This window comes from Mus caroli, chromosome 5, assembly GCF_900094665.2.
Source record: "Mus caroli chromosome 5, CAROLI_EIJ_v1.1, whole genome shotgun sequence".
NCBI classification, from domain to species: domain Eukaryota; kingdom Metazoa; phylum Chordata; class Mammalia; order Rodentia; family Muridae; genus Mus; species Mus caroli.
Window position 1 is genome coordinate 54,070,373 of NC_034574.1, and position 27,885 is coordinate 54,098,257.

The following is a 27,885-nucleotide window of genomic DNA, read 5'->3' on the forward strand; positions in this document are numbered from 1 at the left end:
GAGAGAGAGAGAGAGAGAGAGAGAGAGAGAGAGAGAGAGAGATGTATCTAAATGAAGAATGATAGATGTGTAGACATAACTTTACAAGTAGGAAATAAGAATTTCCAATGTATCATGTATCATGTATCATATGTATCATATCTATTATACCAAGACAAAGAAGGAGGAGGGGGAGTAGTGTTGTGGACTTGGTTTAATGCTGCTTATATTATGATAACCTGGGCCCCAAAATTGTTTGAAACTCCACACATGCTCATGTAATAAACTAAAGGAACCCTGACCCAGTTGACTTTGATTAGTAAATAACTATGCCAGTGGCCAATGGATGGGCAGGGAGACATGCATGGGACTTTTAGGATCCCTAGGCAAGGGACCAACGCTAGGGAGAAAAGGGACACACCAGGCCTGAGAGGTCCAGAAGATAGAGAGATAGTCATTTTGTAGGTGCTGGGGAATGCAGCAGAGGGGCTGCAGGTCTGGGTTTGGGCAGTAATGATAGCATATAGATTTTAGTAAGTAATAACTCAGGAATATCAGAGGGGAATATGTTAGCCACATGAAGGCAAGGAAGTGGTACAATCATTGAGCTGTTTAAGACATGTTAAAACATAAGGCTGCATGTGTGTGTCTCCTTAAGGAACCCAGAACATTGGGGTTGGTAGGGAGGAGTGCCATTGCCACTGCAGGGATCTATTTGAGTAGCATTAATTGGGTTCTGGTAGAGAGAGGAGGGGAGCAGCAACAGCAGAAGAACCGAAAATTCCTGCACTGCAATAACAGATGATTGTCCACAAAAGGAAACTAGCAGTCCATGCAAAAATATATACAGATATTATTATTAAAATCTCTTTTTCAAGCTTCTTGGTTTTAACAAGAGTATAATAATGGTGGTTGTAATATCACTTGTAATATTTTAATATTTAAACATATAAATGAATCATAAACATCAACTATCAATCATTCAAAAATTCTGCATTATTTATTTTTTTCCCTTGAGACAGTGTGGCACTAAATCACTAGCCTGTAATACACTAAGTAGTAAAGGCAGGCCTTGAACTTGGGCAGAGCTTTTTGTCTCTGATTCCTGAGAGTTGAGACTGAAAGCACGTTCTACAATACCTGTATAAAATTTGACTGAAAACGCAGCATATATAAAATACCTTAACTACTGTTAAATTATTATTTTATCTAAAATTAACTAGGTTAGGACTTAAAAGACATAAACCTACAGGAAAAAGAAAAGAAAAGTAGCCGGGCATGGTGGTGCACGCCTTTAATCCCAGCACTTGGGAGGCAGAGGAAGGTGGATTTCTGAGTTCGAGGCCAGCCTGGTCTACAAAGTGAGTTCCAGGACAGCCAGGGCTACACAGAGAAACCCTGTCTCGAAACCTCCCATCCCCTCCCCCCCCCCAAAAAAAAAGAAAAGAAAAGTAAACAAAAACAAAAGGAGCCTTGAATGCTTCCTTTGCTGACTAAAACAAAGGAACACGGAAAATATATGATTGACTTTCAAACATTTTACAAACAAGATGCATATATCACAGGATTCTAGGATTTGAAAACTAAAAGTAAATAGCAATTGGCCTTATTTCATTTCATTTCATTTTATATTAAGTGTAAGGCTGTATTGCCTGGATCGTTGCCTATGTGCTGTGTGGACCCCATACCTGCAGAAGCCAGAAGGTGTCGTACCCCGGAACCAGAGTTACAGATGGTTCTGAAACACCATATGTGTCTCATAATCAAATTTGGCTTCTATGGAAATTCAGGTGGTACTCTTAACGATTGTGTTATCTCCTTAGCACCACTATGTCCATCCTAAAGGTTAGGTTAGAATTTAATTTTATGGAAACAACAAATATATGGGTTGTAGATGATATAGGTAATTTACAAACACCATGTTCTATCTACACACCTATCCCAATTTTTGGAAAAGTTTCACTATCATACTTTTTTAAAAAATTTCTGTGGCATTGTTTGTTGTCTGCAATGACCTGAATGAAACTCTGAAATTGTAATTCCAGTTTTTATTCTGTTAATTGAATGTTTTCTTTATATACTTTTCAAATGTTATCCCCTTTCCAGATTTTCCCTCCAGAAACTCTCTATACCATCTTCCCTCCATCTGCCTCTATGAGGGTGCTCTCCCACCCACTCACTCCTGCCTTCCCGCCCTGGAATTCTCCTACAGTGGGGCATCAAATCTCCTCTGGCCCAAGGGTTGCTCCTTCCACTGATGTCCAACAAGGCCTGTCAAATATGCAGCCAGAGACATGGGTTACCCTCCATGTGTATTCTGGGGGCTCTGGCTGGTTTACACTGTTGCTCCACCCATGGGACTGCACCCCCTTCAGTTCCTTCAGTTCCTTCTTCAACTCGTCCACCAGGGATCCCAGGCTCATTCCAATGGTTGGCTGCAAGCATCTGCCTCCGGTCATATGTTACAGAAGCACAAAGTGATTCCATTGCTGAGGAAAACTCTATACTTGTGTTTCCTGGCATAGATTGGCATCAAGATTATTCAAAGTACTGGTCGGACCGGAAGTGGCTTGTGCATGCTCACAGTCAGCTATTGGATGGATCACAGGGCCCCCAATGGAGGAGCTAGAGAAAGTACCCAAGGAGCTAAAGGGATCTGCAACCCTATAGGTGGAACAACATTATGAACTAACCAGTACCCCNGAGCTCTTGACTCTAGCTGCANATGTATCAAAAGATGGCCTAGTCGGCNATCACTGGAAAGAGAGGCCCATTGGACTTGCAAACTTTATATGCCCCAGTACAGGGAACGCCAGGGCCAAAAAGTGGGAGTGGGTGGGTAGGGGAGTGGGGGAGGGAGTGTATTGGAGACTTTTTGGATAGCATTGGAAATGTAAATGAGGAAAATACCTAATAAAAAAATTAATTCTAAAAAAAAAAAAGAAAAAAAAGAAAAAAAAAAGATTATCCAAATCACACCATGTATAATATAGGAAGGCACACAAGAAGATGACAGAGCAGTAATATTTCAAATCCATGTGGCAATTCAGTGCCATGGTAACAAGGATAAACACAAAGACAGCATTTTCTGACATTCCCAAAGAACGTATATGGGGGGGCAGGGGCTAGAAAATGAAATGAATAATGTATCAGTTACAACCTGTGTGGAGAATCAGAGGACTTCAAACAAAAATTTGAGGTGGTTTCTTCTCACTTATAATCAGCAGGCAGCTATGTCTACAGACCAAGAAAATATCTAATCATAGGGATACAATATTATTGTTCATTTAAAGACTAAATGTGCTATGTTTTGATTTCTGCATCAAGAGATGTTAAATTAGAATTCTTAGGTAACACCAGTGATTTTGTTAATAAAATTATTTGGATAAAATCACTGTGATTGCTCATATTTATATTGTTATGCAACCATGGCTGAGTCTACAAAGCTCATTTTTTCCAGCTGACAATGTATCATTTATAACACTCGAATTAGTTCTAATTTGCTTTTAAAGAACAATCTTGGGTCACGTTAATGCCATAAAAATCATATCTGTCCAGAAAGTGTGGGATGCAGACACATAAAACATTATCTTGAAGGTAATACAGATAGCAAACCACAGTTTTTTTTTTAGAAGATAATTTCAAAATTTCATGAGCTAACATAACTGTGAGAACAAAGTAAACTTTTTTTTCAGAAATCTATCATATTTCATGCAAAGCATAAAGATAAAGAAACACTTGTTTCAGTAAACACTCCTCTTGCCTCTCATGTAACAAGATTTATGAAATCATAAACCAGTAGCATAAAGGAGTGATGGCTTATATACCAAAAGCAATTCAAAAATGTTCTGTTCAGTATGAACATGATTCTGCTGTTTTTTAAAGTGGGTAGATATTGCAGATGCTGGCCTATAGTGAATAAAAGCTGTGCTCTACTGGAAAAAGTTCACTTCTATGACAGTTAGGTAGGATCAGAGATTTTATATGTTGATGTGATCTGGAGACAGTGCTGCTATTTAGTTAACTTAGTTACCTGGGTTAACTTATTAAATACTGAAGTTAGTGGTGATCCCAAGTTAATCAAGTAAAAACCATTGGAATTTACATTGTAGGAAGAAAGGGATTTCAAGGTTCAAGTTGTGATCATTTTTGAGTCAATCTATTTTACCCTAACTGCAGCCACACCTGATGAACAAAATTTTCAGAGAGTTCAGTGCTTTGGTAAAAAAAAATAAGTAATAATAATAATAATACTGCTGTATTATGAATTCTTGTTTTGTGTTTTATGGCTTTTATATTTTAGTGCCTGTGTGTGTATGAGTTCTTTGTGCTGTTTCTTCTTCATCTTCTATTGTTGTTTGTTTGTTTGTTTGTATGTTTTCTGTCTTTTTGTTTCCTCATTAGATTTTACACATTTTTAACTTGCCTGTTTGTGTTATTAAAAAATATAGAAAGAAGGCATTGAGTTGAAAGGGATATGGCGGAACCTGTTGGCGGGTCAGGGAGTGGGGGAGGATGAGGAAGAGGAGACTGTTCACAGAGTATATTGTATGAAAACATATTTAAACAGTGATTTCAGAGAGTCTCAGATAGGGTTTTTAATTATTTTTTATTTTTATTTTATTTATTTTTTTAGAACACTGTTATGTCCATCATATGGAACAGTTTGAGAAGCACAGTGATTTATTTTGAGAAAACACGTTTTCAGCCTTCTGTGTATTTTCCAAGCTTAAGCAGTGGCATTGGAGAGTACAGGGAGTTGAAGAACTTACCTAAATTTACTCAGCTGGACATGGGAGGACACAGAGGTCTAATCCAACTGGCCTGGAACAAGAATCACTATACACAGCAAACACAACACAAAACCGCTTGGTCTAGTTTATCAAATCTCATTACTATGGATCTAAATCAAGCCAGTTCTCACAAAGGAAAATTTCAACAAGCACGTGTAACATTGAAGTACTGATAAAGCTGATATTTTAGTTTAAAAAATATCTCGAACTTATTTTTTTTTTTATGTTCAAGACACTACAATTGAAATTTCATGTCGAGTATAAAGAAGTTTAGCTGGTTTGATCTATGTAATGAGGTTTGCTACCTAGAAGTAAAAGAGACCACAGTAGGAAAATGAAAGATCTAACTCTGTCTTTTTTTTGTCTAGGGGGACAAAGGACAGGAAGTAGTCTAAGTGAAATATGGGATATGATTCTCTGGAGTAAGGTGAAAGGATCAAGCAAAGAACAGGTGAAATGACTTTCATCCTAATTTTAGAATAACAATATGTAATTTAGACTTTTGTGATCAGTACTGGCACAGGGGCTGAGATATTTTCAATTACAAAAGTAAATAACATTTTATTCATTTTATAGTGGGCTCAAAATGTAACAAGACAATAGTATGCAAATGTGTGTAAGTGATCTAAAATGCTTAACAATTTATTAAAGCAACAAAAAGATATTCAATTTCTGATATAGGAGGCATTTGAAACATCCACTTGGCTTAATCGCATTTCAGTGAATTGAAGCACAAACCTGGCACTATTGTCAGTGCCAAAACTCTGAAGCAAAGTAGGTCATAGTTCCTAAGGGAGAACAAACATCTAATACTCTGCTCAATGGTCATAGTAATAAGGATGCATTTTTTTATCCACAAATTAGTACTTTATAAAGGAAACATATTTTTACTACTGTAGACTACCACAGATGCCCACCACTAATCACCATTCAAAGGATAATAGACTAGAGAAATCTCTGCTCTAAGCGGAGCAACTAGACCACATCACATCTTGCTTAGTCTCAAGGATCATTGCATAAGAAGAGATGGGCACATTTCAGGAGTCACGAGTCTTATATGACTGCAAGGAAATCATTTTGCAAAAAGAGTGGAGGAGTTAGACATATGAACTCAGCAGCGGTTATAACGCCATTCACAAATGCCATTCATGTACAAGCTCAAGCTAGAACAATCTGGTTGTGCAGAACAAAACGATGCACAAAGTCCCACTCCTAAGAAATTATTAAGATTTGAAAGTCCATGTGAAAAGGAGGATTGGATCTTTAGGAATATGATCCCTGGTAGGCATACAATATTTGAGTGGAAAGTCTCATATCCAAGAGCAAATGTGCAGCACAAGTTGTATGTAATAGGCTCGTATAATCAGAACAAAGGAGGCAAATGCAGGTAGGGCAGATGGACCTAGAAGAAGTTGCAATCTAGAAGGGGATGATTATTATCAAAATACATTTTATAAAGTACTCAAAGAATGACTACTACTTTAAAAGTGTCTTCTGAGCCATGAAAACCAGGAAATGGTACTTAGTCATCCTTTTCAGAGATGGCCGCTGTGGAGTTCTTACACTCCACTATATATCTTACTGTTGTGAACTTATTTAGCAGTAGATGTTATTCAAAGGGCAGCACTTTTTCTTGTAAGGATACAGCAAAGAGAGATGAAGCACAATATTCTTTTGATGTTTCCTGTAAAACAGATGAGCGCTGTCATCAATAAGCTGTCTTTCCATGGCATGTGGAATTGAGAGAAAAATGAACAAGGCATCAGGGTTATTACTAATCTATTTTCATCTGTACTTAAATCTAAGTCCAATACTCAGCCGTTTTAGTTCAGCACAATGTGGCAAAGATAGAAGGATTCTGAGAACAAAAACCAATTCATGAAGAACTTTACCATCATGGAGGTTTATTTTTTTTTTATTGGAGCAACACTAATTTAATAAATAACAGAGGAAGACTTAATGAGAGTTTTTAAATGAATGTTGGTCACCTACCAAATGACATTGCTATAAATATGTGAAAGGGGACTCAAAGAAATTCAAAAGACATAAATTTTCAATCAGCCAAATAGACTTTCAAGGATCTGCTTGCCATGATTCTAGAAAGACAAATCTTCCATACATGATCACTGGGATAACTATTTGTGGTTTTTGAGTTTTCATTGCTTGTGACAGTTTTAGATTAGACAAAGAGAGCTAACTGTACTCTAGCATCTGAATTTATACATGGATAAAATTTATCCAGGAATTTTATTTCAAAGAAAGAAAAGTTTGGGATAGAGAGCTGGTTCAGCTACCATGAACAAGAACATTTCTTAGCTTTTTTCCAAGGACATGGTTGGGTTCCCAGCACCCATATAGTGTCAGGACTGACTATAACACCAGCACCAAGAGATATGATGCCCTTTGTTTGCTTTCAAAGTATCTCTATATACGTTATGCAAATAAATTCATGAATGTTCATAAACATGCACACTCAAGATATTATAAACACAAAATCTAAAAGATAGGGAATAAACTATATAAAGGACTCACTCGATCTTGGGCACAGAATATCCCATCAAAACAACTCTTGGAGACAGCATCAGTCCCTCTGTGGCTTTTTATGAGTTAGAATCTACCTCCATTCAAAAATTTAGCCTAGATCATCCAGCCACTAAACCAAAGGAAATGTTGCATGTGTGGCCACTAATTTAAAAAAAAAAAAAAAACATGCTTTTACAGAGTGTAGCCCATGATATAATTTTATATGCTGCTCCTCATATTCTTTACTTATTGGTGGCATATTAATTTTAGGTGCAGGTTTTAATATTAAAATATCCAAATATAATGAAATTACAATATATGTTTGGTTGAAATTTAAAATATAAAATTTGTCCATTTTTATCATTGCTCAAACTAGAAAATCCCAAGTGATACAAAGAGATTTTGATCAAATATATTTAGATTTTGATTTTGAGATATTTGATCAGATATATTTCACAGACATTATAGCACACCATCCTTAGAGTATATAATTATCTTTACATTTTTGATAATTAATGATACTGCCTGCAGGAGAATCTATACCTTCAATGTTCAATGACTAATTATTCTTTATTTTTGAATTTTTAAGTTATGGTTTTTTTGTGTGTGACCCCTGAACCTCTGTAGACCATGCTGGCTTTGAACTCACAGAGTCTAATTCCCTCTGCCTTTTGAATGCTGGGATGGTGCACAACAGCCAACAAATATTCTTAATTAGGTAAAATGCTGACTTAATAAATGAAGATAAAATAAATATTCTTGCCTAGTGTTTGAATACAGGCCTATGCCTGCTTCATAATCATCTGATTTACCCAATTCAAAATTTAATAGCTTAATTTCATTGTAATTTTCAGAACAAATAATTCTGAATTCTTTTGACTTTATTTAAATAAGCAATACCTGCCAACCCACAGTAAAAATCTCTGACCCATGATTGTTCCTGTCTGAATAAACTGCAGAGACAAAAATTAGAGAAAAATCTGAGGAAAAGGAGACCCAGTGACAGGCCCAAAGTGGGATCCAGCTCAAAGGGAGGCCCCAAGGCCTGACACTATTACTGAGGCTATGGAGTGCTCACAAAAAGCGATCTATCATAATAACCTTCCAAAGACCCAACAAACAGCTGAAAGAGTCAGATGCAGATATTTGCACCCAACCAATGGACAGAAGCTGCTGATCCCTCTGGTTGAAATAGGGAAAAGCTGGAAGAAGCTGAGGAGGAGAGAGATCCTGTAGAAGGCCAGCAGTCTCAATTAACCTGAACCCCGAGATATCTCAAACACTGGACCACCAATCAGCATACACCAACAGAAACTCTCAAGATACTGCAGACCACAGGAAGTAGGGAGGTCTGATGGAATGGGGGATCTGGTAGTGGGGATGTTCTCATGGAGGGGGAGGGGGAGAGGTGTGAGATGTGGAACAGTCAGAGGGTGAACCAGGAGGAAGACAAAATATGTAATGTAAAAAAATGTTTTAAAAAGAAAAAAAAAGAAAAATGTAATTCAATGCTCAAATAAAATACTTAAGTCAATTTCCATGTATTTCTCTAATTTTGAAAACAACAAATGAACTGTATAAATTCAATTTTGAGTTCAAATAGAATAAAGCTTTTGAAGATAGGAAGTTAAAATGTGAATAAAGGCTAATTTGTATTATTTAAGCACGTAAATTTTTTTTTTGCCAACTTAATTCTACCAGTGAGTAAAATTTTTGTTCTAAATGGTATCCTGTAAGAAATGCAGATAATATTCTTATCAGACTTCAGTATCTGATTGCACAGATAGATTAAGAATATAAGAATATATAAGAATGTATAAGAATATATAAGAATATAAGAATAAGAATATATAAGAAGTACTTATATAGCTTTTGTGGTTCCTAAATATCATATTCAAAGTGGCCTTGTGTCAATTATTTTTTAGGACTATAAGAATTTATATAAGTGTATGTATATATATACACACACTTTTTCCTCTAGAAAAAGAAAAGAAAAGAACCAATAAGAAAAAAACTTCAAAATCTTTCTAAAACTATTTTTGAGAATAAAAATAGAGAGCTAAGTGAAGCCTATCGTTTACTCAAAACTGAAGGAGTCTGTCACCTCATAAAAAGAACAATATCAACCAAACAGACCTCCAAAGCTCCCAGGCACTAAACCACCAAAGAGTGCACAGGAGGTACCCATGGCTCCAGCTGGATATGTAGCAGAGGATTGCCTCATCTGGCATCACTGGAGTGAAGCCCCTTGGTCTTGTGGAGGCACTATGACCCAGGATAGGAGAAAGCTAGGCTGCTGAGGCAGGATGGGTGGGTGGGTGGGGGAGCACCCTCATAGAGGCAGAAAGGAGGGAGGAGGGCATAGGGGACTTGTGGAGGGAACACTGAGAAGGGGAATACCATTTGAAATTTAAACAAATAAAATAACCAGTAAAAAATGAAAAAATAATTACATTGTAAATTTTAGAGATATATTTTTTTAACTTGGCTTTATATTACCAGACTAAATAAGCAATATACATACTTTGTCCTTCTAACATAATGGTTCCTAATATTGTGATTTTTATAAAGCATATATTAAAGTTGTGAATTAGCTATTAGAATTAATTCATGGATTTAAATTTTGGTCTTGTTTTTTAAATGGAAGGCTCTATAGGCTAAAACTAAGGATGATTATAATGTACTAAAAAGGTGCCAGTCACCTTATGTGATGGCTGCAATGCCATGTTTCTTTCTAGGAATGTTATTCTTTACTGACCTTGAGAGAGCTCTCATAGATAAATACTTTGAAAGCTTTAACCCAATCCAAAAACAGTAGCAAGATCACCACTCTGGAAATCTTAAGTCTCTATGTAATTTTCAACTCCTGTTCCCAGAGATTATATCATTTTGTGTAATCTTGTTTCTGGGAACATGAAGTTATAACTTCAGAGTGATACATTTCCTCGCCCGGAATTGTCCTCAGTGGACCCCTGTGTTTCTGATCCTTTTTCTCTTTATGTATTTTCATATGTTATTCTTATTGATGTTTTCCAGGTTTACATTTCATGAAGTATCATGAAATGATTCTTCTGATGTTATACTTTCTCTAAGTTTGAGTATTTTAGGGTCTTTCAATCCTGAAAAAAATAATTTAAATAGTTTATTTAAAAAGCTTTAGTAGTTTGGAATTTCACAGAGAATTCCTAGTATTCCTAAAACTGACCGTAGTTGATACAAACTTTCAGGACTGTGGCCTGACACTCTGGAAATAAGTGAAGTATATCATAAAACAATACAAAATTCTTATCAGAAATCTCCACAAAAAAAGAAATATTCTAATCTCCATAAGCACATTTTAGATGATTTGGGTATGACTAGAAATTCAACCCTCAACTTAAGACTCAAAATGAAAACTGTATAGCTCCATGAAATCGTATTTATAAATAATCTAAGAGGAAAAGGAGCAAATACTTTCCAAATATAAGAATATCAAAAATATCTTGGGCCAACGAGGTGAATCAGCAGCTAAAGGTACTTTCCCTATGTCTCATGACCTTAGTTTAACATCATAAAGGCACCTGGTGGAAGCAAGTTGTCCTCTTGCCTCAATAAGTATACAACACTATACATGTGCGTATAGGTGTATGTACACGTACACACATACACAAGCACACATACAGAACCATGATAAAATAAATGAATATGTGGACATCAATTTAAGTGCAAACATGGAGAAAAATCTGCATAAGTATTGGTTAAATTATGTGAAGTATTTTACATTTCTTTGGGAAATGTTTAATTTTTTAACATCAAATTACTTGGCTTTGTGTTTGTTTTTGTTTTGTTTTTCTTATTTATGATATGACTTTTTATTTCTCTATGCAAAACTATCATTTATTTTTGGCACTTAAACTTGTTATAACCAAAAGCTAACCATTAATGTACTAATTCAACATGTCAGGCATAATATATGGCCTCCTAAATGTTTGTTAATGTTGCTAATAGCAATTATGAGTTTGTTAGAATATAAGACAATGAATTTTGGCACAAGTTGATAGTGATGGTGAATGTTTTATACTGTTTTATTCTGTTTGTGGAGAAACCTGATCAAACCACTGCTCCTAAACTGTTTTCAACTTCTACAGATCACAAAAGAAGTTGATCTTTTTAGTTGCAGACCTTCATTGCAAACTCATATAGAATTTTCCTTGTGTCATCACCCCTGGGTCTATTTTGCACTAACGCAGGCTTCACTTGGCCTTTGAATGGGCCAGGTTATTTTCCCCTAATGCTTTATGTAGTTTGCATTTTTACAAGCTGACTCAGAGGTTCAGTTGCTTTTCTGCACCTGAATTATTTTTGTTCTCTTTACTTGTTAACCTGTCTTGCATTTGAATAACTCCCGAAATTATGTTCATATCTTCATCTAGCTATTTTCAGAGTGTCTTCAGAATAGCCTATCAACATTCACATGTATTTAGTAGAATAGTACAGAATAAAACTATAAATGCCCAGAATATTTAACTACAATGCTAACCTTATAAAAGAGGAACCCAACTTTAAAGTAATAATTACATAATTTTGGGGAATATACATTCTTAAATATTTTATAAAGTTTTTAAACATTATATTTTATGAAATGAAGCTGAAAGCTTTAAATTATAACTCATAACATTTTTAGATGAAATGAAATCCTTCTCTTCCTAGGTTTAGGAAATCATTACTCAGAAAATAAAAATCTTCGTCCAACTTAAATAGTTTAAACCCACAGATTGTATTTTAAATAACCACAGGAACAACATGTACGTGGAATATTTGATATCATTTCCACCTATCGGAAGTGCTTTATACTTTTAAGTTATTATATCAAGACTGATCTAGGCAAATGAAAAATGAAATAAAAATTAAATAAACTAATCTTCAAATAATCTTCAACAGGAGAATATTGTCCTTTAATGAGAATCATGAGTGGCAGCAGTCTTTCTGGGGGAATGGGGACAAATTGTATGTAGCACAGGAGGCTTCAAATTTAGTGACTAGAGAGAGATATTGGGGTGGATTATTCTGTCTGCACATATATTCTCCTGAAGTTTCAGGGTTATAATTATGAAAGGAGACTGATGCATCCTCAAAAGAATGAGATTCTCTTTACTCAGTTACAGCAAGGCTTGGGCTCCCTTGTCAAGAATTTCATGGATCCTGACAGCCTGAAAATGTACTGGTGTATCCTTAGTTTAGGAGACTACACTGCTTCTGACTTCCCATATTAGCAGTTTCCTGTATACTGCCTACATACACACATTAATTGCAACAACATTCCTTGCAATGTTACTTATCTCACCTTACGCTGTTGGACCATTAGCCATAATATCACATGAACACAACCAATTCAAAAATTCATATATATATNTATATATATATATATATATATATGTATATATATATTAACAACTGACTAAAATTTAGTTAGTGCCACCCATATGTGCATGGATGTGTTCCCCTTAACTAGAGCATGGGTACCTTCAAGTAATCATAGCATCAATAAATCATAATTCCCATTCTTCCTACCCATTAGCTATTTCCAATAGCTTCTCCATCTGGCGTGAAGTTCAGAGGTCCTCTTTCACACCTATGCCTGGTTGCTGGCCAGATTGATTTTTTTGTAGGGATTATGTAAGCAATCACAATTGCTATAAGTCCATGACAACAAAAACCACACCTAGCTCGTTTTCAGAGAAAATTTTCCTTTGCAAATTAATTAATATATTTTTTATTCAAAAACATCATTTATGTGTGTTTGGCAATACTCTAGGCATTAAAGTGTTTTGTTGGTTAATGATTTGATTTACTTGAAAAAAAAATAGAACCTATTAGAGTTGCTGGGCATTGGAGATATTCAAAATTAGAGAAATTTATATTCTCTTATTAGCATCATTGTACATTTTTCTTACCTATTCTCCCATCCTTTCAATTTTATAGTCTTATAAACACTCATAAAATAGTATTTTGAAATATGGACATTTCAGTAATAAGCATAGAACTATGAAAACAAGTGGGTAGAAATGAAATGTCCTGTCCCTTGCTTGGTCTTTGTTTTGTATCTATTTATTTAAGAAAGCAAATCAAATGGGAATCAAGGAATCATAATTTTGCATTCACAAGATCATAATAGGATGGTAATCAATGTTGGGATTCAGCCTTCCCAGGTATTTCTCTAAACCTCTGAGCCTTCTGACAGGCCTGTGATTCCAAGTGTTCTAATGTAATACCGTTCATATCTTTTCTACTTCCATATTGTGTTAGATTTCACTAAACATCTACCATGGCTGTTTTATAAGACGGGATTAAATTTTACTGTTTCCCATTAAGAAAGAAGAAAAAACAAACAAACAAAAAACAAAACAAAAAACACCCTTAACTAAACCACCACCTCCACCACCACCACCACCACCACCACCACCACCACCACCATCACCAAAAACCATGTATCCAGATAATATGTGACAATGTTCTGCTGTTTCCTCCCCAATAGATATCATGTATCATGGAAAATAGTGTGCAACTACATGGATAATGTAAATGGCCCCAGAGTTTGGAGATAGGCTTCATTTCCTGAGTTCTGGTTGATTTGATTTCTTCATTTTTATTTTTATTAATTATTTTTTATTTACATCCCAAATGTTCCTACCAAGCCCTCCAAAATCCAAGAGACCTTGGAAGCAAGAGGCTTCAAGGACTCAATGAGTATGACTTTAGAAGTAATGCCCTATACTGAGGAGATGGAGCCTGAAGAGACCACCTCCAGTAGTTAGACCGGGCCCCAAGTGGAGGGTTGGGGACCCTAACTCACCTTCAAAATTTTTACTCAGAACTGTTCCTGTCTAAAAGAATTGCAGGGAAAAAATGGAGTGAAGACTGTAGGAATGGCTACCAGTGACTGGCACAACTTAAGATACATCCCATGGACAGGCACCAAACCCTGATACTATTACTGGATCTGCATATAGAATAATATGTCAACATAAAACCAGATGCACTGAATCTAATAGAATTGAAAGTGGAAAATAGCCTTGAACAAATTGGCACAGGGGAAAACTTCCTAAACAGAACACCAGTGGATCAGGCTCTAAGATCAAGAATTAATAAAGGGGACCTCTTGAAACTGAAAAGCTTTTGTAAGGCAAAAGACACTGTCAACAGGTCAAAATGTCAACCTACAGAGTGAAATAGATTGTAAGATCGAGAATCGATAAATGGGACCTCATAAAATTGCAAAGCTTCTACAAGGCAAAAGACACCTTCATTAAGACAAAAAGGCCACCAACAGACTGGGAAAGGATCTTTACCTATCCTAAATCAGATAGGGGACTAATATCCAATATATATAAAGAACTCAAGAAGGTGGATTCCAGAAAATCAAATAACCCCATTAAAAAATGGGGCTCAGAGCTGAACAAAGAATTCTCACCTGAGGAATACTGAATGGCTAAGAAGCACCTGAAAAAATGTTCAACATCATTAATCATCAGGGAAATGCAAATCAAAACAACCCTGAGATTCCACTTCACTCCTGTCAGAATGGCTAAGATCAAAAACTCAGGTGACAGCAGATGCTGGCAAGGATGTGGAGAAAGAGGAACACTCCTCCATTGTTGGTGGGATTGCAAGCTTGTACAACCACTCTGGAAATCAGTNTGGCGGTTCCTCAGAAAATTGGACATAGTACTACCAGAGGATCCCGCAATACCTCTCCTGGGCATATATCCAGAAGATATCCCAACTGGTAAGAAGGACACATGCTCCACTATGTTCATAGCAGCCTTATTTATAATAGCCAGAAGTTGGAAAGAACCCAGATGCCCCTCAACAGAGAAATGGATACAGAAAATGTGGTACATTTACACAATGGAGTACTACTCAGCTATTAAAAGGAATGAATTTATGAAATTCCTAGCCAAATGGATGGACCTGGAGGGCATCATCCTGAGTGAGGTAACCCAATCACAAAGCAACTCACACAATATGTACTCACTGATAAGTGGATATTAGCCCAGAAACTTAGGATACCCAAGATATAAGATACAATTTGCTAAACGCATGAAATTCAAGAAGAACGAAGACCAAAGTGTGGACACTTTGCCCCTTCTTAGAAATGGGAACAAAACACCCATGGAAGGAGTTACAGAGACAAAATTTGGAGCTGTGACGAAAGGATGGACCATCTAGTGATTGCCATATGCAGGGATCCATCCCATAATCAGCTTCCAAACGCTGACACCATTGCATACATTAGCAAGAGTTTGCTGAAAGGACCCAGATATAGCTGTCTCTTGTGAGACTATGCCGGGGCCTAGCAAACACAGAAGTGGATGATCACAGTCAGCTATTGGATGGATCACATGGCCCCCAATGGAGGAGCTAGAGAAATTACCCAAGGAGCTAAAGGGAACTGCAACCCTATAGGTGGAACAACAATATGAACTAACCAGTACCCCGGAGCTCTTGTCTCTAGCTGCATATGTACCAAAAGATGGCCTAGTTGCCCATCACTGCAAAGAGAGTCCCATTGGACTTGCAAACTTTATATGCCCCAGTACAGGGGAACCCCAGGGCCAAAAAGGGGAAGTGGGTGGGTAGGGGATTTGGGGGGGGTGGGTATGTGGGACTTTTGGGATAGCATTGAAAATGTAAACGAGGAAAATACCTAATAAAAAAAATAAATTAAAAAAAAAGAACAATCCAGAGAGAAGATATCTCATTTCAGTACTTTTGTTTTCATATTTTTTTGCTTATTAATAATTTTCTGTATTTCAAAATAAAATGTCCTGAGTGCTTATATGATATGCATATAAATATAACATCAATTACATAATATGTCCTATGAATATGGCAATAAAATTCAAAAGACAAAATGTAAAAAAATAAATGTATGTAGAAATGCTATGCTTGTGTGATATATTTATGCTTCTGTGAGGCGGTCTTATATATCTTTGAGTATTTTCCTCAATAGTAATCCAACATTTTCATTTCCTATAGTTTTCATTTGATGTAATATCACTGAAAATAGTTCTCAATAATTCCATTATACTGGCTGGCCAAACCAGACTCAGAGGTCTGCCTGTCTCTACCTCTTCCACCCCTAACATTTAGCATAATATTGAATTCAGATTTCCATACATGAAAGACAAGCAATAGATTGACTAAGTTATCACTTCAGGCCCCAATAATTAATTATGTAAAAAAAAAAACTTTTTTGAGTCTTAAGTTTTACCAACTATCACACACTAGTACAGCTATCCTGAATTACACATGTTCTTAGAAGAGTGTTGTTAGAAATGCCCTGCCTAGTTGCTTTCCTTGCAGACATTAGACAATTTTTCTGCTTCCTTTTATGTTTTAAATTATGAATTCATAATGGGGAAAACAAAATCTTTAAAGTATTTAAAGGTGGGGAGATTATTTCCTTTTAAAGAATTGGGTCCTAAGGGTAGTAGCAACAGCATGAGATTTTTGGAAAGGAAGAATGGAAACCATTTTACTTTACAAATCTCATATTTGATCAATGGTCAATATATGGTTCTCATGGTTGGAAAATAAGATTAAGGGGGAAACGTTCCTAACAGTACTGTATTTATGATAGGCAAGTCATTAAAATAAAAATTTATATCTTCATAGGCTTGTGACTAAAAACTAAAAACTTCAATGGCTATGGACAATTTGGTTGTTGCTAATCATATTGTAATTATAATTTTTATGAACTTTCATTAGCCACATAAAATGGCTTCGCTGGATCACCTCTATATTGCAAGATCTAACAGCAAGATAAACCAATACACTTTTTTTTGCTTGCTTAACTTACTAAATCCCTACTATCTTACCAGTGGAAAAGGGGAAAATGATATCAGATTTTATCTGACACCTGTGGTTAAGATTCCTTGGCCTGTCATGACTACTTATTTAACATTTCCAATAATCTATTTTTAAAATGCCTTGATGCAGAATTTTCATTGTTTTGTTACTAAAAATGTCCATGAAACTTTCTATATTGTACTTGGAGAGACATAAATGATAGATTCCTTTATCCATATTTGACTTCAAAATAAACAATCTTGTAGTTTCTGTAACATTAGAGCTGGTCTGGTTGGTTGATTGGTTGGTTTTAGTTTTTGGGTTGTGTGTGTGTTCTTGTGTGTGTGTGTGTGTGTGTGTGTGTGTGTGTGTGTGTGTATGTGTGTGTGTGTGTGTGTGTGTGTATGTGTTGGCATACATATTTCACTGAGAAGAAATAATTATAGTTGCATATTAAAATTAAATCTGTATTTGAGACTTAGAAAATGTACTGTTTAGGAGTTACATTTTAAAATTATTTTCACCTAAATTCTACCAGATTATACAATAGTACTATATTAAATGCTTTTGAAAATCTCTGCCTTTGTGTTCAAGGTCAAAGTGATATTACATCAATTCTATAAAACCGTGAAGACCTGGTAAAGTCAATAAAACTGTTCTTTGTAATCCTTACAATGCCAAGGAAGACAATCTAATGATTGTCCAATGTATATCCTTCCTCTTCTACCCCCTCTCTCTGTCTCTCTTTCTGTCTCTCTGTCTCTCTCTCTCTCTTTCTCTCTCCCTCCCTCCCTGCCTCTCTTCCCTACTAGATAGAAATTGATGTTACTACTGATATACCTGATTAGTTTCTGTGATCTAAGATTTATGTGAGTAAAAATGACCATGATATATGACTGAGAAAGGGTTAGCCATAGGCTCTTAATGTGTACCTACATTACCAGTTCTGCAGAGATAATACTAACACCCATTCTAATGATTTGAAAATGTCTTCAGACTATCTACATTGAGATGATTAAATTAAATCATTAGTATTTTAGGGGAAGAAGATGTTTAAATATCATTTGTTAATGTACAAAGTTTCAATTTTAAATGTGTGTTTGCTCCCTTTTCATTTTGTGTAAATATTTATTTTCTTATATCATGGAATTTATTTTTTGTAATTTTTATTTACATTTCAAATGTTATCCCCTTTCCTGGTTTCCCCTCTCCAAACCCCCTATTCCATCTCCTTTCCCCTGCTTCTATGAGAGTGCTTTTCCACTCACCCACCCACTGCCCTAGCATTCTTCAACACTGGGGCATTGAGCCTTCACAGGATCAAGGGCCTCCCTCCCATTGATGCCAGATATTTTCTGCTACATATGAAGATGGAGCCATGGGTTCCTCCATGTTTCCTTTCTGGTTGGTGGTTTAGTTCTTGGGAGCTCTGGGGAATCTGGCTGGTTGATATTTTTATTCTTCTTATGGTTGCAAACCCTTCAGCTCCTTCAGTCCATCCTTTAACTTCACCATTCGGATTCCCATGCTCAATCTGATGGTTGGCTACAAGCATTCACATCTGTATTTGTCATGCTCTGGCAGTGATCTGGCAGAGTCTCTCAGGAGAAGGCTATCAAGTTCAGGACACATTATACAAACTCAAGAGTCTTAGTTTATTTCCAATCCAAACAATAAAGAAAAAGATCTCTTCCACAATATTAGTGTATGCAACAATGAATCATTATCATCACCTGTACCTTCTCCATTAACACATATAGACACTCAATACCCCCTGCATAACAACAACAAAACTATCATCCTTTTTTTTTGGTTTTATTTTATTTTATTTTTTATAGGTATTTTCCTCATTTACATTTCCAATAGTATCCCAAAAGTCCCCCATACCCTCCCCCCCACTCCCATACCCCCCACTCCCACTTTTTGGCCCTGGCGTTCCCCTGTACTGGGGCATATAAAGTTTGCAAGTCCAATGGGCCTCTCTTTCCAGTGATGTCCGACTAGGCCATCTTTTGATACATATGCAGCTAGAGTCAAGAGCTCCTGGGTACTGGTTAGTTCATAATGTTGTACCACTTATTAGAGACTGCCATATCCAGGGATCCATCTCATAATCAGCCTCCAAATGCTGACACCATTGCATATACTAGCAAGATTTTGCTGATAGGACCCTGATAGCTGTCTCTTGTGAGACTAAGCCAGGGCCTAGCAAACACATAAGTGGATGCTCACAGTCAGCTATTGGATGGATCACAGGGGACCCAATGGAGGAGCTAGAGAAAATACCCAAAACCATCATTCTTACCACAGTGAACTTCTAGCCATTCAAATTGCTTCTGCCTTTAAAAGCACCTCTAAAAGCTAACCTTTTACTTCTCTTCCTATTGACAAGATTTGGGATAGAAATTCATTTTTACTTAGTGCTCAGGCTTCTATTTTTTCTCTTAAAAAGTCCATATTTCACACTGCATAGAAGTCCATATTTACAAAATTATATGTTTCAGTTGCCCTGTTACTATGGCATTTGAAAGTGCTTTCTGAGACTCTGCTCCCCATCATTGCTGAAATGCTGGATTTTATTTTGAAGTCATGAGCATTACTCATGAAGTTTTACTACAGGGCTTGTAGTGTAGCTACTCTGAAGATAATAACTGCAATGGGAGAAATGTGTATTTATGACTGTGTTAATTATAAAGTTTTATAAAGACCATTGTCAGTGAGTGGGCTGGCTTTGCTTAGGCTCCTGGCATGAAAAATAAAGTGGGCTATGTTACAAATAACTACACAGGTAAGAGAGTCATAAAGAAACGTAGAAGGCAAGGGATTCTGAAAAGCCTATGTTTGTAATAAAAAATGAATATTAAAGTAACAGCTACAAGTCATTCTATGTGAATGCAAACAGGAAATACATTTTTGTGGGGAGGTCATGTTCGTGGGTTCTCCCCTAGTATTCATGACCTTATAAGTCTCGATGACATGGCTAGATATAGAGTAGCAGGAATGGATTATTTTCTATTAAGTAGGACTTAAGTAGAGTTAGGCCACTATCAATTAACACCAAGATGTAAGTGTCATCATAGAACGTGTAGGGATGTCTTGCCTATTGAACCAGTGATGTAGCTTGTTGACATCACAGCTGGTTGAAGCTATCAATTGATTTTGTCCCTTGGCAATTTTCATAGCATTTTCAAGCACTATGAGAAAGCTAGTAGTCCTCATGGAGAAAACTTTCAGGGTCAGATATAACTCAATTTCTCCAAATCCAGTGAATAAAGTGCTTATGAACAAATAAGCGTAGTTTTTACCATTAATCAAGGAGACTTCTTTTGCAGGAGAGACCATGACAGAACACCTGAATTGTCAAAATGTGGAAAGCAATGGTCAAAATATGGAGAACAATATTCTGTGAGGTGCCCTGCCCCAATTGATACATTTACATCTAAGCTTTCAGGATGCAGAAGAGGGAACCAAATAATTGTAAAAAGCCAGAAAACTAGAAAGTATGCTGCAAGACTGTATATTCTACATGTGTCAGGGACAGTGCACTTGTAAAATTTTACCAATATGGCTTCATAATTAACATCTGAGCTGTATCAATACCTGTTGACATACAAGTGGAGAAAATCACATGGAACTCACTCCTAAATGAAAAAATATAGCTAAAAGAGGAAGAATTATTACTCCCAAGGGATGTGTCTCCTAACTCTCCAATCCTAAGTTGTAGGTCCTAAAACCACCTATATGTAAACACACACACATACACATACACACACACTCACACACACACACATATATTTATATATATATATACACACACACACACACACACACAGAAGAGGACTTGAATTTGCAAATGAGTCACAGTAGAGGACATGGAAATGGTTGGAAAAAGAAGATGATGGAGTTACATAATATAAAACAGTACAACTATATGTAACTTAAAAATTAATTAAATTTTTTACATTAGTTTCTGTTTGATAAGTGGTAGTACCCAGGAGGAGCAGAGCTTTCTGTAAGGTAAGCTGCTGGTAAGTGTAACTAGCTTCAATGGTTGGCAACCATGCTAGGTGTATATAGGCATTGTTAACAGGCCTTAATCAACCATAAAGGAAAGGAGGACATGAGCATGGATATGAAATGGGAGGTTGTGTCTAGGAGAATTTAAGGAAGGAGGTCAATATGATCTAACAAAAAAATCAAAGTATTTGTTAAAATGTTTTATGAATTGTTGTATTGAACAGCGAATATTTGTTAATTTTTATGCCAATGTTATAATAAAGAAATATAGAGCAAAATCTACATTGTCAGAGTCATATATGAAAAAGTTGCATTAGAAACACAGAATATTTGTTCTGAGGAAGCACTTTATACATTGTACTTGTACATTATGCTTTGTAAGTTAACTTCCTAAAGTATAGACTGACTGATCTTACCCTAAGGCAGATTTTCATTTTCTTCTTTTGACAATCCTCTTAAGCCCATTCCTCATATCTGGCCAGAGGTCATGACAATTGTTTCTCCCTGAGGTTCCTTTGTCATTTAGCTACCAAAATGCACACACATTTTGCAATGTTTTGTTGAATGGTATTACCCAAGTGATCATGTATTCTTGACACCCAATACTGCACGTGTTTCTTTAGAGTTAAGGATGAACCTTATTGATAAAATATTCAAGGCTAACCTCACTGTTTTTACTAATCATTTTATTTGTTTAAGGTTCAAATGTTATTGCCCATCATGTTATCCATGTACCTCACACCATATCCCTTCCCCTTTGACTCTAAGAGGATGGTCCCCTACCTACCCACCCATTCATGACTTAGCCCTCTAGCACTCCCATTCTCTGGGATATCAAGCCTCCACAGGATCAAGCACCTCTCCTCCTACTCATACCAGATGAGGCAGTCCTCTGCTACATATGTAGCTGGCGTCATGTGCATCCCAATGTATATTCTTTGGTTGGTAGTTTAGTCCCTGGGAGCTCTGGATGGTTCTGTTAATTGCTATTGTTGTTCTTCCAATGCCTTCCCCTAACTCTTCCATTGGGGTATAGGGGCTCAGTCCAAGGGTTGGCTGTGAGTGTCTGCATCTGTCTTAGGTGTTGAAATAGCCTCTCAGAGTACAGCCATACCAGGATCCTGTCTGTAAGCACATCTTGACATCAGCAATAGCATCGGAGTTTGGTGTGTGCAGTTGGAAGAGATCTCATGGTGGGGCTGTCTCTGGATTTTTTTTTTCTTCAGCCACTGCTCCACTCTTTTTCTCTGCATTTTCTTGAGACAGGGACAATTCTGGGTTAAAAATTTTTAGATAGGTGGGTGGTCAGAAAATGGGAGAGTTTAGATTTCTCAGCTCCGGATGAGGAGACTTTAAAACACTATTCTTCATACCTTCAGGCATCTATGCAGAAAAGCAGGCAGGCAGACAGATTGTAAGCGATAGAGGTGGTAGGTGATTTTATCAAAAACAATAAAGCAAGCCAGGCATGGTTGCACACGCTTTTAATTCCAGCATTTGGCAGGCAGAGACAAGCGAATTTCTGAGTTTGAGGCCAGCCTAGTCTGCAGAGTGAGTTCCAGGACAGCCAGGACTACACAGAGAAACCCTGTATCGAAAAAACAAAACAAACAAACGAACAAAAAACAAACGAACAGAAAAAAAAAAAAGCAGTGTCACCTGGACACAGCAGGGTAGATGTGCATGTGAGCTCTTAGACATGGTGACAGCATACTTAAGACTTGCACATGCTCAAGCCAGGTACAATCTCAGAAAAGGAAATGGCCACAGTGTCCCACGTCTAGCCAACAAACTATAGATGGCTGGGAGATGGGAAATCATGTTTCTTCAATGACATCACAATGAATATATCAACCACCTAGCAGCCCCCATGCTTCAGTTGGTGAGTGCCTATCACACCCCACATGTTTATGTGTACCTTTTCTTTTTATTCCTTTTTCTTTTCTTTCTTTCTTTTATTAAGAAAGAAATAGTATAAATTTGTGTGTATGTGAGAGAGAGAATGGGGTAGAAACACTACAGCAGTTTGTATGGATAAAAGAATATGGCAAAACTATATATAAAATCTTCAAAGAATAATTTAAAATGAAAATAAAATTATAAAGAAGAGAAAATAAAGCAAGGGGGAAAATAGCACTGTCATTTTTTTTTTTCATTTTTAGACAAGCCTAAGCAAGGAATTTGTACATTTAAGTGGCTAGAAGACGACAGGAAAAATAAGAACTTTAATCAATTTAGAGGAAGACATCTAAAATAACCCTATTCCATGGCCTTTGATCAGTAGTTATTTTAAGTTTGATAGCAAGTATGCTCTGCTTTACTTTAAAGTATTGAAACCCTTCCTTCATCTTTGTCAAGTCGGAGGAAAAGAAAGCTTTCAAATGTAGGCCATTCTACCTTAGTCTCATTCAAAAGGTCACTCTAGCCCCGTATACAGTATGTAATTGGATCAAGCACTTCAGTGCATGGCCAGTACTTAATCACTGTCATTTGGTCTCACAATATGTCAATTTATCTTGCTCATTCAATTTCCTTTTGACAAGAGATAGTATGATTATCCAAGAGCCTGCTTTCTGCCATATTTCAGGAACGCTATAGCAAGAAGGAATGATGGATGAGTTTCCTGGTACTGCCTTTCACATGTTGTCAGTCCTCTGGGTTCTAATTTAGTTTCTCTTCTTACTCTGGACATCTCTCTGAGCACTTTCACATACTCTCCTGAATCCAATTATATTCTATGTACTGATTATGACCAAATATAATACTTCAATCAAAATCATGCTCTTTAGATTCTAATATGTTGACCCAACTTCTTATGTATTTCTCTTGAAGATCCAATGGATAATATTAATATTCTAGGTAGAAATCTTATCTTTGTCCCTTGAACATGTTCATCTTTCTCTTCATTGCCTGAGGTTATCATTCTAACTATTATATAATTTACCATTAAGCACCTATTTTTTTTTAGCTTTATGTATATGTGAATGTTTTTTAAAATGTTCTATTCTGAATGCATATGGTCTTTCTGAATGACAAAGATAAGCACAGTGTTTTTCTGCTTAAATATTATATCAGGCCTAATAGTTTTAGAATAACCTTAAGTTACTTCACATAACTTACCTTGCCTAGTAAGGTTAGCTGCTGTTTTCCTCTTTATCACTAACTTTTAATAAAAATGTGAATGCATAACAGAGAGAGAGAGAGAGAGAGAGAGAGAGAGAGAGAGAGAGAGAGAGAGAAGGAGAGAAGGAGAGAGGGAGAAAGAGAGGGAGAAAGAGAGGGAGAAAGAGAGGGAGAGGTAGAGGTAGAGGGAGTTCTCTTAATCATATAACCACTGTCATCTCAGTTACTCAAAGTTTCAGGACCACAGAGGATCTTTGAGTGGAGTAGCCCAGACTGCTTTTTTTTCTCAAGTGCCCAGGTTTGCATAGAAGTCTCAAGCCCTTTTATTTTTATTTGCATATTTAAAGCTAGATATTTTTACTTTATAATTTTGTGGAAGTGAAGCTTAGGTCTTTCCTTTATAAGTGAACTAATTAATTTTATGACAATATTATGTATGAATACTATATGCACATGTATACAACCTACTTAGTTTTTAGTGTTACACACATGAATATGTGTTTATGGATACCCCACTTGGGAATGGATAACCTATTAGAGGTTTGAGACATTAAGCAAACCAACTCACTTCCTTTCACCCATGGTTTAATATAATTTTGAAACATATTCTAAATGATCACCCTTATAATTACAGGTAGGCATATGTCTTAGTCAGAGTTTCTATTCCTGGACAAAACATCATGACCAAGAAGCAAGTTGGGGAGGAAAGAGTTTATTCAGCTTATACTTCCACATTGCTGTTCATCACCAAGGAAGTCAGGACTGGAACTCAAGCAGGTCAGGAAGCAGGAGCTGATGCAGAAGCCATGGAGAGATGTTCCTTACTGGCTTGCTTCCCCTGGCTTGCTCAGCCTGCTCTCGTATAGAACCAAGACTACCAGCCCAGAGATGGCACCACCCACAAGGAGACCTTCCCCCTTGATCACTAATTGAGAAAATGCCTTGCAGCTGGATCTTGTGGAGGCATTTCCTCAACTGAAGCTACTTTCTCTGTAATAACTCCAGCATGTGTCAAGTTGACACAAAACTAGCCAGTACAGCATAGCTCTCACTAATCACCAAATGAGCCTCCTCATTCAACCAAATAAGTCTACAACAGAGAACAACTGGTCAAAATTCAGAGAATAAATTGCTGTTTAGGATCAAGCCTGAATTTGTTCATCTATAATACAATACCTACCTTTGTCTCTGAATATGTTATAAAAGATGTAAGAGAAGGAAATTTAATTGAATAAACAAGATCTCCATCATGCCCACACTACTTGACAGGCCTATGTAGATGGGAAATTTCCCAAGTCATCATTGTTGAGTGAGATGCCTATTAATCTTCCTACCAAATGTTTCCATGCAATGATGACATCTCTCACACTGCTGTTTTATTCTTTTCTGTTTGTCATCCTGGCAAGAAAAAAATTCTGATTCAGTTCTATATTTCAGACACTGAGTGCAGCTCAACTAGCATAGTGTTGGTTAATACATGAATGATAAGTTAAGATGCACAAAAATGTGTTGATATCCACTTACAGATATGAGCAAAAGGAAAGCACTCTGTTTTACAACAATGAGTTCATGAATGAGCCCAAAATTGAATCCCCAACTTAAAATATCTCTTGTGTCTTTCATCTTTCATCCTTCTGTAGTTTGGGTTGCCAGTCTATCTGTTATGTGTGTCTTATGTCTGTAACAATGGCTTTACTCTGTATTGATTAAAGAACACAGAAAGAGTAGCACATAAAATGCATAAGGAATTCTGTATAGAAAAACTAAACACAGTTTTGTAAGGGAAGAGGTAATTTTACCGAATCCAACTGAACCAGAATGACTCAGTATAAAAAGCATGTTATCAAACTATTTCTGAAGGCTGCTCCCAATACTTTTGGTGAATATGTTATATAATGTTATTACTTGTCATGAGGCCAATTTTAACAAATAATTACCATATATATATATATATATATATATATATATATATATATGTGTGTGTGTGTGTGTGTGTGTGTGTGTACTTATTTATATTATATACTTTGTATATTATAAATATATTTACTATTATATATAAATATGTATATATATATATATATACATATATATACTTTTGGCTTATTCCATTGAGAAGTACATGAATAAAGTCTAAAGCTATGCATAAGCTCAGTTTGTAAAAGCCTATTGAATAGGAAATCTAGGATATTGTAGGATATATTGTCATAAATGCAGGCTAAACTTACAGCCTCATAGCAGGCTGGGAAGAGTTTTAAAGGAACTCAAGGTACATATTAACTTTGATTTTGTTTTTAAGTTCAGATTTTTGGTGATTTTATACAAATCTATCACAATAATATAGTATAGAACAAATATCAAAAATATAAGATTGGTATTAATTGAATAAATAAAAATAGGTTTGATTTAGATTCTTTATCTAAATATTTCAGTGCAAATTTTAATTAAATGTCAATCTATTCAACTTCATTGTTTTTCACATGATAATGATTAATTTCCTCTTCCTTATTTTTCAATAGTTTCTTTTTCTAGCTAGTTTTGGTAATGTGACTCAGTTGTGGCTATTAAGGCTCAAGTAAATTGGTCTGGGTGATAATTCATTTAGTAAACTGCTTTCCACACCAATTAAGTTGAATCCTCTCTACTTTAATTAAATCCTTGACCCTGGTTTTGTAATCTTAGGGTTGGGCTGGCAAAGCCAGATGATTCCTGAAATTCTCTAGTCAGACAATCATGCTCCCAGTCAAAGACTTGTATGAAAAGAAAAACTAGACACCTATTGAGGAAACATTCCATAGGTTCATCCAGCCTCTGTGTGTGTGTGTGTGTGTGTGTGTGTGTGTGTGTGTGTACCTTTGCCCACAGCTGAACACATACTCATACATGTAGCACAGGCAGCTTCAAATGAAGTAAAGCAAAAGTAATGTAAGTAAAATAAAAATATATTGCTTTGTTTTAGGGATGTAATATTTTTCTTGTAAATGAAACATGATAAGAGAAGAAAGATTCTCCTTAGAGTTCTTTGTTTCTTACTCTTCATCTTAGACTGGGTACAATTTTAGAGCGGTGCACTCCACCATATAAAACCACAGTGATGTTACTCATGAGAAAAAAAGCCAAGTATTTTAAAATTAAGGAAGGAAAATAGCATTTTGGTTTTGGAATAAATGTATTGAGCACATAACTATTAGCTTTCAGTTTCCTACAACATAAACTATTAATAACAAAATTGGAATGATCCAATATCTAGAGAGTATTTAGTAACTGTACTCATAATGGTTGTACTTGTTTTGCTGGCCATTTTTCTGTCATTATCCTAAAATGGCTGAGAATGCTAAGTTATTGAAAGTAAAGGTTTTGTTGTTTGTTTTTCTGTCTAACTTTTTAAGGTTTCAGTCCATTTACTTAAAAGCCCATTCATTTTGAGCTTTTCATAATATATCCGTCGTAGCTATAGATTATGGTTGAGAAAAACCTCTTATGTTATAGCCGAACAGAGAAACAGGATAAATGACCTACTGACTCTCAATAGTTTGCATTCTTTATATGTTTCACTATCTGGTGGTAATACCAACAAAGAAACCTATTCTTTATCACTTTCATCTTTTGAAAACTATATAAT